Raw genomic sequence first — 12918 nt, forward strand, 5'->3', positions numbered from 1 at the left:
TCTTTTTCAAAACTACCTAACTAACTCTCTATCTCTCTAATTTTCGAAAAATATCTCCCCCTTTTTCAAAAATTCTTTTTTTATTAACTAATTATTTCATTTTTTAAATCTTAATTTTCAAAAATTACTAACATTTTTTAAAAACTATTTTCGAAAATCACTAACTCTTTTTCAAAAATTATTTTCGAAAATCCTTTTCTCTCATCTCCTTCTATTTATTTATTCATCTACTAACACTTCATCCCACCCAAATTCGAACCCCCTCTTCCATCTGTGTTCGAATTTCTTCTTCTTCTTTTCTTCTACTCACACTGGGACCTCTATACTGTGGTAAAAAGGACCTCTATTATTATTATTTTTCTATTCTCTCTTTTTCATATGAGCAGGAGCAAGGACAAGAACATTCATGTTGAAGCAGATCCAGAACCTGAAAGGACTCTGAAGAGGAAATTAAGAGAAGCTAAATTACAACAATCTAGAGATAACCTTTCAGAAATTTTCGAACAGGAAGAGGAGATGGCAGCCGAAAATAATAATAATGCAAGGAGGATGCTTGGTGACTTTACTGCACCTAATTCCAATTTACATGGAAGAAGCATCTTCATTCCTGCCATTGGAGCAAACAACTTTGAGCTGAAACCTCAATTAGTTTCTCTGATGCAGCAGAACTGTAAGTTTCATGGACTTCCATCTGAAGATCCTTTTCAGTTCTTAACTGAATTCTTGCAGATTTGTGATACTGTTAAGACTAATGGAGTAGATCCTGAAGTCTACAGGCTCATGCTTTTCCCATTTGCTGTAAGAGACAGAGCTAGAATCTGGTTGGACTCTCAACCCAGAGACAGCCTGAACTCTTGGGATAAGCTGGTCACGGCTTTCTTAGCCAAGTTCTTTCCTCCTCAAAAGCTGAGCAAGCTTAGAGTGGATGTTCAAACCTTCAAACAAAAAGATGGTGAATCCCTCTATGAAGCTTGGGAAAGATACAAACAGCTGACCAAAAAGTGTCCTTCTGACATGCTTTCAGAATGGACCATCCTGGATATATTCTATGATGGTTTATCTGAGTTATCAAAGATGTCATTGGATACTTCTGCAGGTGGATCCATTCACCTAAAGAAAACGCCTGCAGAAGCTCAAGAACTCATTGATATGGTTACTAATAACCAGTTCATGTACACTTCTGAGAGGAATCCTATGAGTAATGGGACGCCTATGAAGAAGGGAGTTCTTGAAGTTGATACTCTGAATGCCATATTGGCTCAGAACAAAATATTGACTCAGCAAGTCAATATGATTTCTCAGAGTCTGAATGGAATGCAAGATGCATCCAACAGTACTCAAGAGGCTTCTTATGCAGAAGAAGCTTATGATCCTGAGAACCCTGCAATAGCAGAGGTGAATTACTTAGGTGAATCTTATGGAAACACCTATAACTCATCATGGAGAAATCATCCAAATTTCTCATGGAAGGATCAAAGGCCTCAACAAGGCTTTAATAATGGTGGAAGAAACAGGTTTAGCAATAGCAAGCCTTTTCCATCATCCACTCAGCAACAGACAGAGAATTCTGAGCAGAATCCATCTAGCTTAGCAAACTTAGTCTCTGATCTATCTAAGGCCACTGTAAGTTTCATGAATGAAACAAGGTCTTCCATTAGAAATCTGGAAGCACAAGTGGGCCAGCTGAGTAAAAGGATCACTGAAATCCCTCCTAGTACTCTTCCAAGCAATACAGAAGAGAGTCCAAAAGGAGAGTGCAAGGCCATTGACATAAGTACCATGGCCGAACCTGTAAGGAAAGGAGAGGACGTGAATCCCAAGGAGGAAGACCCCCTGGGACGTCCAGTGATCAATAAGGAGCTTCCCTTTGAGGAACCTAAGGAATCTGAGACTCATCTAGAGACCACAAAAAATTCCATTGAACCTCCTTATACCATTCATGAGCTCTGATGAGTACTCCTCTTTTGAAGAGAATGAGGATGTTACTGAAGAGCAAATTGCCAAGTTTCTTGGTGCAATCATGAAGCTGAATGCCAAATTATTTGGTATTGAAACTTGGGAAGATGAACGTCCCTTGTTCACCAATGAACTAAGTGATCTGGATCAACTGACATTGCCTCAGAAGAGACAGGATCCTGGAAAGTTCATAATACCTTGTACCATAGGTACCATGATCTTTAAGGCTCTGTGTGACCTTGGTTCAGGAATAAACCTCATGCCCCTCTCTGTAATAGAGAAACTGGGAATCTATGGGGTACAAGCTGCTAAAATCTCATTAGAGATGGCAGATAATTCAAGAAAACAGGCTTATGGACAAGTAGAGGACGTGTTAGTAAAGGTTGAAGGCCTTTACATCCCTGCTGATTTCATAGTCTTAGATACTAGGAAGGAAGAGGATGAATCCATCATCCTAGGAAGACCTTTCCTAGCCACATCAAGAGCTGTGATTGATGTGGACAGAGGGGAATTGATCCTTCAATTGAATAAGGACAACCTTGTGTTTACAACTCAAGGATCTCTCTCTGCATCCATGGAGAGGAAGCAAAAAAAGCTTCTCTCAAAGTAGAGTCAAACAAAGCCCCCACAGTCAAACTCTAAGTTTGGTGTTGGGAGGCCACAACCAAACTCTAAGTTTGGTGGTGAACTCCCATATCTAAACTCTAAGTTTGGTGTTGGAGAGTCTCAACAATGCTCTGCACATCTGTGAGGTTCCATGAGAGCCCACTGTCAAGCTATTGACATTAAAGAAGCGCTTGTTGGGAGGCAACCCAATTTTTATCTAACTATATTTTTCTTAGTTACATGTCTTTATAGGTTCATGATCATGTGGAGTCACAAAATAAATATAAAAATTGAAAATGGAATCAAAAACAGCAGAAGAAAAATCACACCCTGGAGGAAGCACCTGCCTGGCGTTCAACGCCAGAACAGAGCATGGTTCTGGCGCTGAACGCCCAAAATGGGCAGTGTCTGGGCGCTGAACGCCCAGAACAAGCATGGTTCTGGCGTTCAACGCCAGAAATGGCCAACAAATGGGCACCAACCTGGCGCTGAACGCCCAGAGTTGCGTGCAAGGGCATTTTGCATGCCTAATTTGGTGCAAGGGTGTAAATTCTTGAACACCTCAGGATCTGTGGACCCCACAAGATCATCTCAGGATCTGTGGACCCCACAGGATCATCTCAGGATCTGTAGACCCCACAGGATCCCCATCTACCTCCACTCACTTCTTCTCATCCCTCCCCACTCTCTTTCACACAATCCCATAAAACCCTTCACCAATCACCTCAATCCCTCTTCCCCATCACCTCTTCACCACTCACATCCATCCACTCTTCCCCATAAACCTACCTCATAAACTCCACCTACCTTCAAATATCAAAACCAATTTCCCACCCAACCCACCCTAAATGGCCGAACCTTAACCCCCCTCCCTCCCCTATATATAGCCCTCCATTCTTCCTCTTTTTCACACAACAAAACCCTCTCCTCTCTAATTGGCCGAAACACACTTCACCCCGCTTTTCCATATTTTCTTCTTCTTCTTCATCTATTCTTTCTTCTCTTACTCGAGGGCAAGCAATATTCTAAGTTTGGTGTGGTAAAAGCATAAGCTTTTTGTTTTTCCATTACCATTGATGGCACCTAAGACTGGAGAATCCTCTAGAAAGCGGAAAGGGAAGACAAAAGCTTCCACCTCCGAGTCATGGAAGATAGAAAGGTTCATCTCCAAAGCCCATCAAGACCACTTCTATGATGTTGTGGCCAAGAAGAAGGTGATTCCCGAGGTCCCTTTCAAACTCAAAAGAAATGAGTATCCGGAGATCCGACATGAAATTCAAAGAAGAGGTTGGGAAGTTCTAACAAATTCCATCCAACAAGTCGGCATCCTAATGGTTCAAGAGTTCTATGCCAATGCATGGATCACCAAGAACCATGATCAAAGTAAGAACCCGGATCCAAAGAACTATGTTACAATGGTTCGGGGGAAATACTTAGATTTTAGTCCGGAAAATGTGAGGTTGGCGTTTAACTTGTCCATGATGCAAGGAGATGAACGCCCCTACACTAGAAGGGTCAACTTTAATCAAAGGTTGGACCAAGTCCTTATGGACATATGTGTGGAAGGAGCTCAATGGAAGATTGACTCCAAAGGCAAGTCGGTTCAACTAAGAAGATTGGACCTCAAGCCTGTGGCTAGAGGATGGTTGGAGTTCATTCAATGCTCAATCATTCCCACTAGCAACTGATCTGAAGTTACTGTGGATCGGGCCATCATGATTCATAGCATCATGATTGGAGAGGAAATAGAAGTTCATGAAGTCATCTCTAATGAACTCTACAAAATAGCCGAAAAGTCATCCCCCATGGCAAGGCTAGCTTTTCCTCATCTTATCTGCCATCTATGTTACTCAACTGGAGCTTTCATAGAAGGAGACATTCCTATTAAGGAAGAGAAGCCCATCACTAAGAAAAAGATGGAGCAAGCAAGAGAGCCCATTCATGGAGCTCAAGAGGCGCAAGAAGCTCACCACCATGAGATCCCAGAGATGCCTCAAATGCATTTTCCTCCACAAAACTACTGGGATCAAATCAACACTCCCTAGGAGAATTAAGTGCCAACATGGGACAATTAAGGGTGGAACATCAAGAGCACTCCATCATGCTCCATGAAATAAGAGAAGATCAAAAAGCAATGAGGGAGGAGCAACAAAGACAAGGAAGAGACATAGAAGAGCTCAAGGACATAATTGGTTCCTCAAGAAGGAAACGCCACCATCACTAAGGTGGATTCATTCCTTGTTCTTATTTCTTCTACTTTTCGTTTTCTATGTTATGTGCTTATCTATGTTTGTGTCTTCATTACATGATCATTAGTGGTTAGTAACTTTGTCTTAAAGTTATGAATGTCCTATGAATCCATCACCTCTCTTAAATGAAAAATGTTTTAATTCAAAAGAATAAGAAGTACATGAGTTTCGAATTTATCATTGAACTTAGTCTAATTATATTGATGTCGTGGCAATGCTTCTTGTTTTCTGAATGTATGCTTGAACAGTGCATATGTCTTTTGAAGTTGTTGTTTAAGAATGTTAAATATGTCAGCTCTTGAAAGAATGATGACAAGGAGACATGTTATTTGATAATCTGAAAAATCATAAAAATGATTCTTGAAGCAAGAAAAAGCAGCAAAGAACAAAGCTTGCAGAAAAAAAAATAGGCGAAAAAAAAAATAAATAGAAAGAAAAAGAGAAAAAAGCAAGCAGAAAAAGCCAAAAGCTCTTAAAACCAAGAGGCAAGAGCAAAAATCCAATAACCCTTAAAACCAAAAGGCAAGGGTAAATAAAAAGGATCCCAAGGCTCTGAGCATCAGTGGATAGGAGGGCCCAAAGGAATAAAATCCTGGCCTAAGCGGCTAAACCAAGCTGTCCCTAACCATGTGCTTGTGGCGTGAAGGTGTCAAGTGAAAACTTGAGACTGAGCGGTTAAAGTCAAGGTCCAAAGCAAAAGAAGAGTGTGCTTAAGAACCCTGGACACCTCTAATTGGGGACTTTAGCAAAGCTGAGTCACAATCTGAAAAGGTTCACCCAATTATGTGTCTGTGGCATTTATGTATTGATGAGCGGATAATTTATACGCTTTTTGGCATTATTTTTAGTATATTTTTAGTAGAATCTAGTTACTTTTAGGGATGTTTTTAATAGATTTTATGTTAAATTCACATTTATGGACTTTACTATGAGTTTGTGTGTTTTTCTGTGATTTCAGGTATTTTCTGGCTGAAATTGAGGGACTTGAGCAAAAATCAGATTCAGAGGTTGAAGAAGGACTGCTGATGCTGTTGGATTCTGACCTCCCTGCACTCAAAGTGGATTTTCTGGAGTTACAGAACTCGAAATGGCGCGCTTCCAATTGCGTTGGAAAGTAGACATCCAGGGCTTTCCAGCAATATATAATAGTCCATACTTTGGCGAATAATAGACGACGCAAACTGGTGTTCAACGCCAGCTCTCTGCCCAAATCTGGCGTCCAGCGCCAGAAAAGGATCCAAAACCAGAGTTGAACGCCCAAACTGGCACAAAAACTGGCGTTCAACTCCACAAATGGCCTCTGCACGTGTAACACTCAAAGCTCAGCCCAAACACACACCAAGTGGGCCCAGGAAGTGGATTTATGCATCAATAACTTACTTCTGTAAACCCTAGTGACTAGTTTATTATAAATAGGACCTTTTACTATTGTATTAGACATCTTTGGACGCCTGGTTCTTAGATCAGAGGGGCTGGCCATCTCGGCCATGCCTGGACCTTTCACTTATGTATTTTTAACGGTAGAGTTTCTACACTCCATAGATTAAGGTGTGGAGCTCTGCTGTTCCTCAAAGATTAATGCAAAGTACTACTGTTTTCTATTCAACTCATCTTATTTCGCTTCTAAGATATTCATTTGCACTTCAACCTGAATGTGATGAACGTGACAATCATCATCATTCCCTATGAACGCGTGCCTGACAAACACTTCCGTTCTACATGAAATAAGCTAGAATGAATATCTCTTAGATCTCCTAACCAGAATCTTCGTGGCGTAAGCTAGAATGATGGCGGCATTCAAGAGAATCCGGAAAGTCTAAACCTTGTCCGTGGTATTCCGAGTAGGATTCAATGATTGAATGACTGTGACGAGCTCCAAACTCGTGATTGCAGGGCGTTAGTGACAGACGCAAAAGGATAGTAAATCCTATTCCAACATGATCGAGAACCGACAGATGAATAGCCGTGCCGTGACAGGGTGCGTGAGCATATTATTCACTGAAAGGATAAGATGAAGCCATTGACAAAGGTGATGCCTCCAGACGATTAGCCGTGCCGTGACAGGGCATTGGATCATTTTCCCGAGAGATGACCAAAAGTAGCCGTTGACAATGGTGATGTATCACATAAAGCCAGCCATGGAAAGGAGTAAGACTGACTGGATGAAGATAGCAGGAAAGCAGAGGTTCAGAGGAACGAAAGCATCTCCATTCGCTTATCTGAAATTCCTACCAATGATTTACATAAGTATCTCTATCCCTATTCTATTATTTAGTATTCGAAAACATCATTATCAATTTATATCTGCCTAACTGAGATTTGCAAGGTGACCATAGCTTGCTTCATACCAACAATCTCCGTGGGATTCGACCCTTACTCACGTAAGGTATTACTTGGACGACCCAGTGCACTTGCTGGTTAGTTGTATCGAAGTTGTGAACCATGGTATTGGCACCATGTTCTTGGCGCCATTGCCAGGGAAATAAAGAGCCATGAATTTTACATAATTAAAGTGTAATCACGATTACGCGTACCAAGTTGCTCACGTTGCCAGGGATTGTTCGAGCCTGGACATCACAATTTCGTGCACCAAGTTTTTGGCGCCGTTGCCGGGGATTGTTCGAGTTTGGACAACTGACGGTTCATCTTGTTGCTCAGATTAGGTAATTTTCTTTTTGTTTTCTCTTCAAAAATTTTTCAAAAAAATCTTTCAAAAAAATTTTTCTTTTGTTTTCGAAAAAAAATAATAATAAAAATAATATTTTCAAAAATAAATTATTCTATGGCTTCAAAACATTCAAGAATGAATTCTAGAATTTCATGGTAACATGTTGAATCCTATCTGGCTGAAAATCCATACCCAAACTCCTTTGGGATTGGTCTTCAACTAATCACCTCAATGGATTTAAATCCATTCTAAAGCTTGACTGGCTATTAAGCCATGTCTAACCCTCAGATTGGAGCTTTAGACTAAAGAGTAAGATTCTTGGAATTCATATGAAAAATTTTGAATCCTTATTTTTCTTTTTCAAAATGATTTTCAAAAAAAAAAATTTTAAAAAAAATTAGAAAATCATAAAAATCAAAAATATTTTTCTGTTTCTTGTTTGAGTCTTGAGTCATGTTATAAATTTGGTGTCATTTGCATGTGCATCTTGCATTTTTCGAAAATTTCATGCATTCATAGTGTTCTTCATGATCTTCAAGTTGTTCTTGGTAAGTCTTCTTGTTTGATCTTGATGATTTTTTTGTTTTGTGTTATATGGTGTTTTTCATATGCATTCTTGAATTCTTAGTGCGTAAGCATTAAAGAATTCTAAGTTTGGTGTCTTGCATGTTTTCTTTGCATTAAATTTTTTTCAAAATTGTGTCTATGATGTTCATCTTGACATTCATAGTGTTCTTGGTGTTCATCTTGACATTCATAGCATTCTTGCATGCATTCATTGTTTTGATCTAAAATTCTCAATGTATTGCATCATTTTTCTTGTTTTTCTCTCTCATCATAAAAAATTCAAAAATAAAAAAAAATATCTTTCCCTTTTTCTCTCATCAAATTCGAAAAATTGAGTTGACTTTTTCAAAAATTTTTAAAAATCAAAGTTGTTTCTTATGAGTCAAATCAAATTTTCAATTTAAAAATCTTATCTTTTTCAAAATCTTTTTCAAAAAATTCAAATCTTTTTCAAAAACTAATTTCTATCATATCTTTTCAAAAATATCTTCTTATCTTATCTTTTTCAAAATTTGATTTCAAAATATCTTCTCTAACTTCCCAACTTCTTATCTTTTCAAATCTGTTTCAACTAACTAACTAACTTTTTGTTTGTTTCTTAACTTTTTCAAAACTACCCAACTAACTCTCTCTCTCTCTAATTTTCGAAAATATCTTCCCTCTTTTTCAAAAATTTCTTTTTTATTAACTAATTATTTTTATTTTTGATTTTAAAAATTTTTCGAAAAAAATACTAACCTTTTTCAAAAACTATTTTCGAAAATCACTAACTCTTTTTCAAAAACTGTTTTCGAAAATTCACTTCCCCCTCTCATCTTCTTCTATTTGTTTATTGATATACTAACATCTTTCCTTCAACTCTCCAAAAATCCGAACCCCCTCTCTCTCTGAGTTCAGATTTTCTACCCTTCTTTTCTTCTACTAACACAAGGATCCCTATACTGTGGTATAAAGGATCTATATTATTATTACTATTTTTTCTGTGCCCTCTTCTTTGTCATATGAGCAGGAGCAAGGACAAGAACATTCTTGTTAAAGCAGATCCAGAACTTGAAAGGACTCTGAAGAAAAAAGTTAAGAGAAGCTAAAATACAACAATCCAGAGATAACCTTTCAGAAATTTTCGAACAGGAAGAGGAGATGGCAGCCGAAAATAATAATAATGTAAGGAAGATGCTTGGTGACTTTACTGCACCTAATTCCAATTTACATGGAAGAAGCATCTCCATTCCTGCCATTGGAGCAAACAACTTTAAGCTGAAACCTCAATTAGTTTCTCTGATGCAGCAGAACTGCAAGTTTCATGGACTTCCATCTGAAGATTCTTTTCAGTTCTTAACTGAATTCTTGCAGATATGTGATACTGTTAAGACTAATGGAGTAGATCCTGAAGTCTACAGGCTCATGCTTTTCCCTTTTGCTGTAAGAGACAGAGCTAGAATCTGGTTGGACTCTCAACCTAAAGATAGCCTGAACTCTTGGGATAAGCTGGTCACGGCTTTCTTAGCCAAGTACTTTCCTCCTCAAAAGCTGAGCAAGCTTAGAGCTGATGTTCAAACCTTCAGACAGAAAGAAGGTGAATCTCTCTATGAAGCTTGGGAAAGATACAAACAGTTGACCAAAAAGTGTCCTTCTGACATGCTTTCAGAATGGACCATCCTGGATATATTCTATGATGGTTTATCTGAGCTATCAAAGATGTCACTGGACACTTCTGCAGGTGGATCTATTCACCTAAAGAAAACGCCTGCAGAAGCTCAAGAGCTCATTGACATGGTTGCTAATAACCAGTTCATGTACACTTCTGAAAGGAATCCTGTGAGTAATGGGACGCCTATGAAGAAGGGAGTTCTTGAAGTTGATACTCTGAATGCCATATTGGCTCAGAATAAAATATTGACTCAGCAAGTCAATATGATCTCTCAGAGTCTGCATGGAATGCAAGCTGCATCCAACAGTACTCAAGAGGCTTCTTATGAAGAAGAAGCTTATGATCCTGAGAACCCTGCAATAGCAGAGGTGAATTACTTAGGTGAACCTTATGGAAACACCTATAACTCATCATGGAGAAATCATCCAAATCTCTCATGGAAGGATCAAAAGCCTCAACAAGGCTTTAATAATGGTGGAAGAGACAGGTTTAGCAATGGCAAGCCTTTTCCATCATCCACTCAGCAACAGACAGAGAATTCTGAGCAGAACCCATCTAGCTTAGCAAACTTAATCTCTGATCTATCTAAGGCCACTGTGAGTTTTATGAATGAAACAAGGTCTTCCATCAGAAATTTGGAAGCACAAGTGGGCCAGCTGAGTAAAAGGATCACTGAAATCCCTCCTAGTACTCTCCCAAGCAATACAGAAGAGAATCCAAAAGGAGAGTGCAAGGCCATTGACATAAGCATCATGGCCGAACCTGTGAGGAGAGGAGAGGACGTGAATCCCAAGGAGGAAGACCTCCTGGGACGTCCAGTGATCAATAAGGAGCTTCCCTCTGAGGAACCAAAGGACTCTGAGGCTCATCTAGAGACCATAGAGATTCCATTGAACCTCCTTATGCCATTCATGAGCTCTGATGAGTATTCCTCTTCTGAAGAGAATGAGGATGTTACTGAAGAGCAAACTGCCAAGTTTCTTGGTGTAATCATGAAGCTGAATGCCAAATTATTTGGCATTGATGCTTGGGAAGTTGAACCTCCCTTGTTCATCAATGAACTAAGTGATCTGGATCAACTGACATTGCCTCAGAAGAGACAGGATCCTGGAAAGTTCATAATACCCTGTACCATAGGCACCATGATCTTTAAGGCTCTGTGTGACCTTGGTTCAGGAATAAACCTCATGCCCCTCTCTGTAATAGAGAAACTGGGAATCTATGGGGTGCAAGCTGCTTAAATCTCCTTAGAGATGGCAGACAGCTCAAGAAAACAGGCTTATGGATAGGTAGAGGACGTGTTAGTAAAGGTTGAGGGCCTTTATATCCCTACTGATTTCATAGTCTTGGATACTGGAAAGGAAGAGGATGAATCCATCATCCTAGGAAGACCTTTCCTAGCCATAGCAAGAGCTGTGATTGATGTGGATAGAGGAGAACTAGTCCTTCAATTGAATGAGGACAACCTTGTGTTTACAACTCAAGGATCTCTCTCTGCAACCATGGAGAGGAAGCATGAAAAGCTTCTCTCACTACAGAGTCAACCAGAGCCCCCACAATCAAACTCTAAGTTTGGTGTTGGGAGGCCATATCGAAACTCTAAGTTTGGTGTTGAACTCTCATATCCAAACTCTAAGTTCGGTGTTGAGGAGTCTCAACAAAGCTCTGCACATCTGTGAGGCTCCATGAGAGCCCACTGTCAAGCTATTGTCATTAAAGAAGCGCTTGTTGGGAGGCAACCCAATTTTTATTTATCTAACTATATTTTTCTTAGTTATATGTCTTTATAGGTCCATGATCATGTGGAGTCACAAAATCAATTGAAAAATTGAAAACGGAATCAAAAACAGCAGAAGAAAAATCACACCCTGGAGGAGCATCTGTCTGGCGTTCAGCGCCAGAACAGAGCATGGTTCTGGCGCTGAACGCCAGAACAAGCATGGTTCTGGCGTTCAACGCCAGAAATGGCTAGTAAATGGGCGTTGAACGCCCAAAATGGGCACCAACCTGGCGCTGAACGCCTAGAGTTGTGTGCAAGGGCATTTTACATGCCTAAATTGGTGCATGGATGTAAATGCCTTGACACCTCAGGATCTGTGGACCCCACAGGATCATCTCAGGATCTGTGGACCCCACAGGATCCCCACCTACCTCATCATCTCTCTCCCACCCAATCCCACCCATATGGCCGAATACACACTCCCATCCATCTCCTCCATATCTTCTTCTTATTCTTCTATTCTTTCTTCTTTTGCTCGAGGGCGAGCAACATTCTAAGTTTGGTGTGGTAAAAGCATAGCTTTTTTAACCATTGATGGCACCTAAGGCCAGAGAAACCTCTAGAAAGAGGAAAAGGAAGACAAAAGCTTCCATCAAGGGTCTATAGCTCAGTGGTAGAACATTTGACTGCAAATCAAGAGATCCCTGAGATACCTCAGGGGATACATTTTCTTCCACACAATTATTGGAAGCAACTAAGGATGGAACATCAAGAGCACTCTATCATCCTTCATGAAATCAGAGAAGATCTAAAAGCAATGAAGGAGGAGCAACAAAGACAAGGAAGAGACATAGAAGAGCTCAAGGACATCATTGGTTCCTCAAGAAGGAAACGCCACCATCACTAAGGTGGATTCATTCCTTGTTCTTATTTCTTCTGTTTTTTTCGTTTTCTATGTTATGTGCTTATCTATGTCTGTGTCTTCATTACATGATCATTAGTAGTTAGTAACTGTGTCTTAAAGTTATAAATGTCCTATAAATCCATCACCTCTCTTAAAATAAAAACTGTTTTAATTCAAAAGAACAAGAAGTACATGAGTTTTGAATTTATCCTTGAACTTAGTTTAGTTATATTGATGTGGTGGCAATGCTTCTTATTTTCTGAATGTATCCTTGAACAGTGCATATGTCTTTTGAAGTTGTTGTTTAAGAATGTTAAATATGTTGGCTCTTGAAAGAATGATGACTAGGAGACATGTTATTTGATAATCTGAAAAATCATAAAAATGATTCTTGAAGCAAGAAAAAGCAGCAAAGAACAAAGCTTGCAGAAAAAAAAAATAATAATAGGCAAAAAAAAAATAGAAAAAAATAGAAAGAAAAGCAAGCAGAAAAAGCCAAAAGCTCTTAAAACCAAGAGGCAAGAGCAAAAAGCCAATAACCCTTAAAACCAAAAGGCAAGGGCAATAAAAAGGATCCCAAGGCTTTGAGCATCAGTG

The 12918-nt window shown here is 39.4% G+C and overlaps 2 non-coding genes across 2 annotated transcripts; both read right to left on the minus strand.

Moving 5' to 3' along the window:
- Positions 1 to 912: 912 nt before the first annotated feature.
- Positions 913 to 1020, minus strand: LOC148545546 (small nucleolar RNA R71). Its single transcript, XR_015901271.1, has one exon. It is a non-coding gene; the product is annotated as a small nucleolar RNA R71 (small nucleolar RNA).
- An 8562-nt stretch (positions 1021 to 9582) lies between these two features.
- Positions 9583 to 9690, minus strand: LOC148545547 (small nucleolar RNA R71). The gene has a single exon (XR_015901614.1). It is a non-coding gene; the product is annotated as a small nucleolar RNA R71 (small nucleolar RNA).
- Between the last annotated feature and the right edge of the window lie 3228 nt (positions 9691 to 12918).

Source organism: Arachis ipaensis, chromosome B9 (assembly GCF_059453495.1).
Source record: "Arachis ipaensis isolate K30076 ecotype BB chromosome B9, ASM5945349v1, whole genome shotgun sequence".
In the NCBI taxonomy this organism is placed as follows: Eukaryota; Viridiplantae; Streptophyta; class Magnoliopsida; order Fabales; family Fabaceae; genus Arachis; species Arachis ipaensis.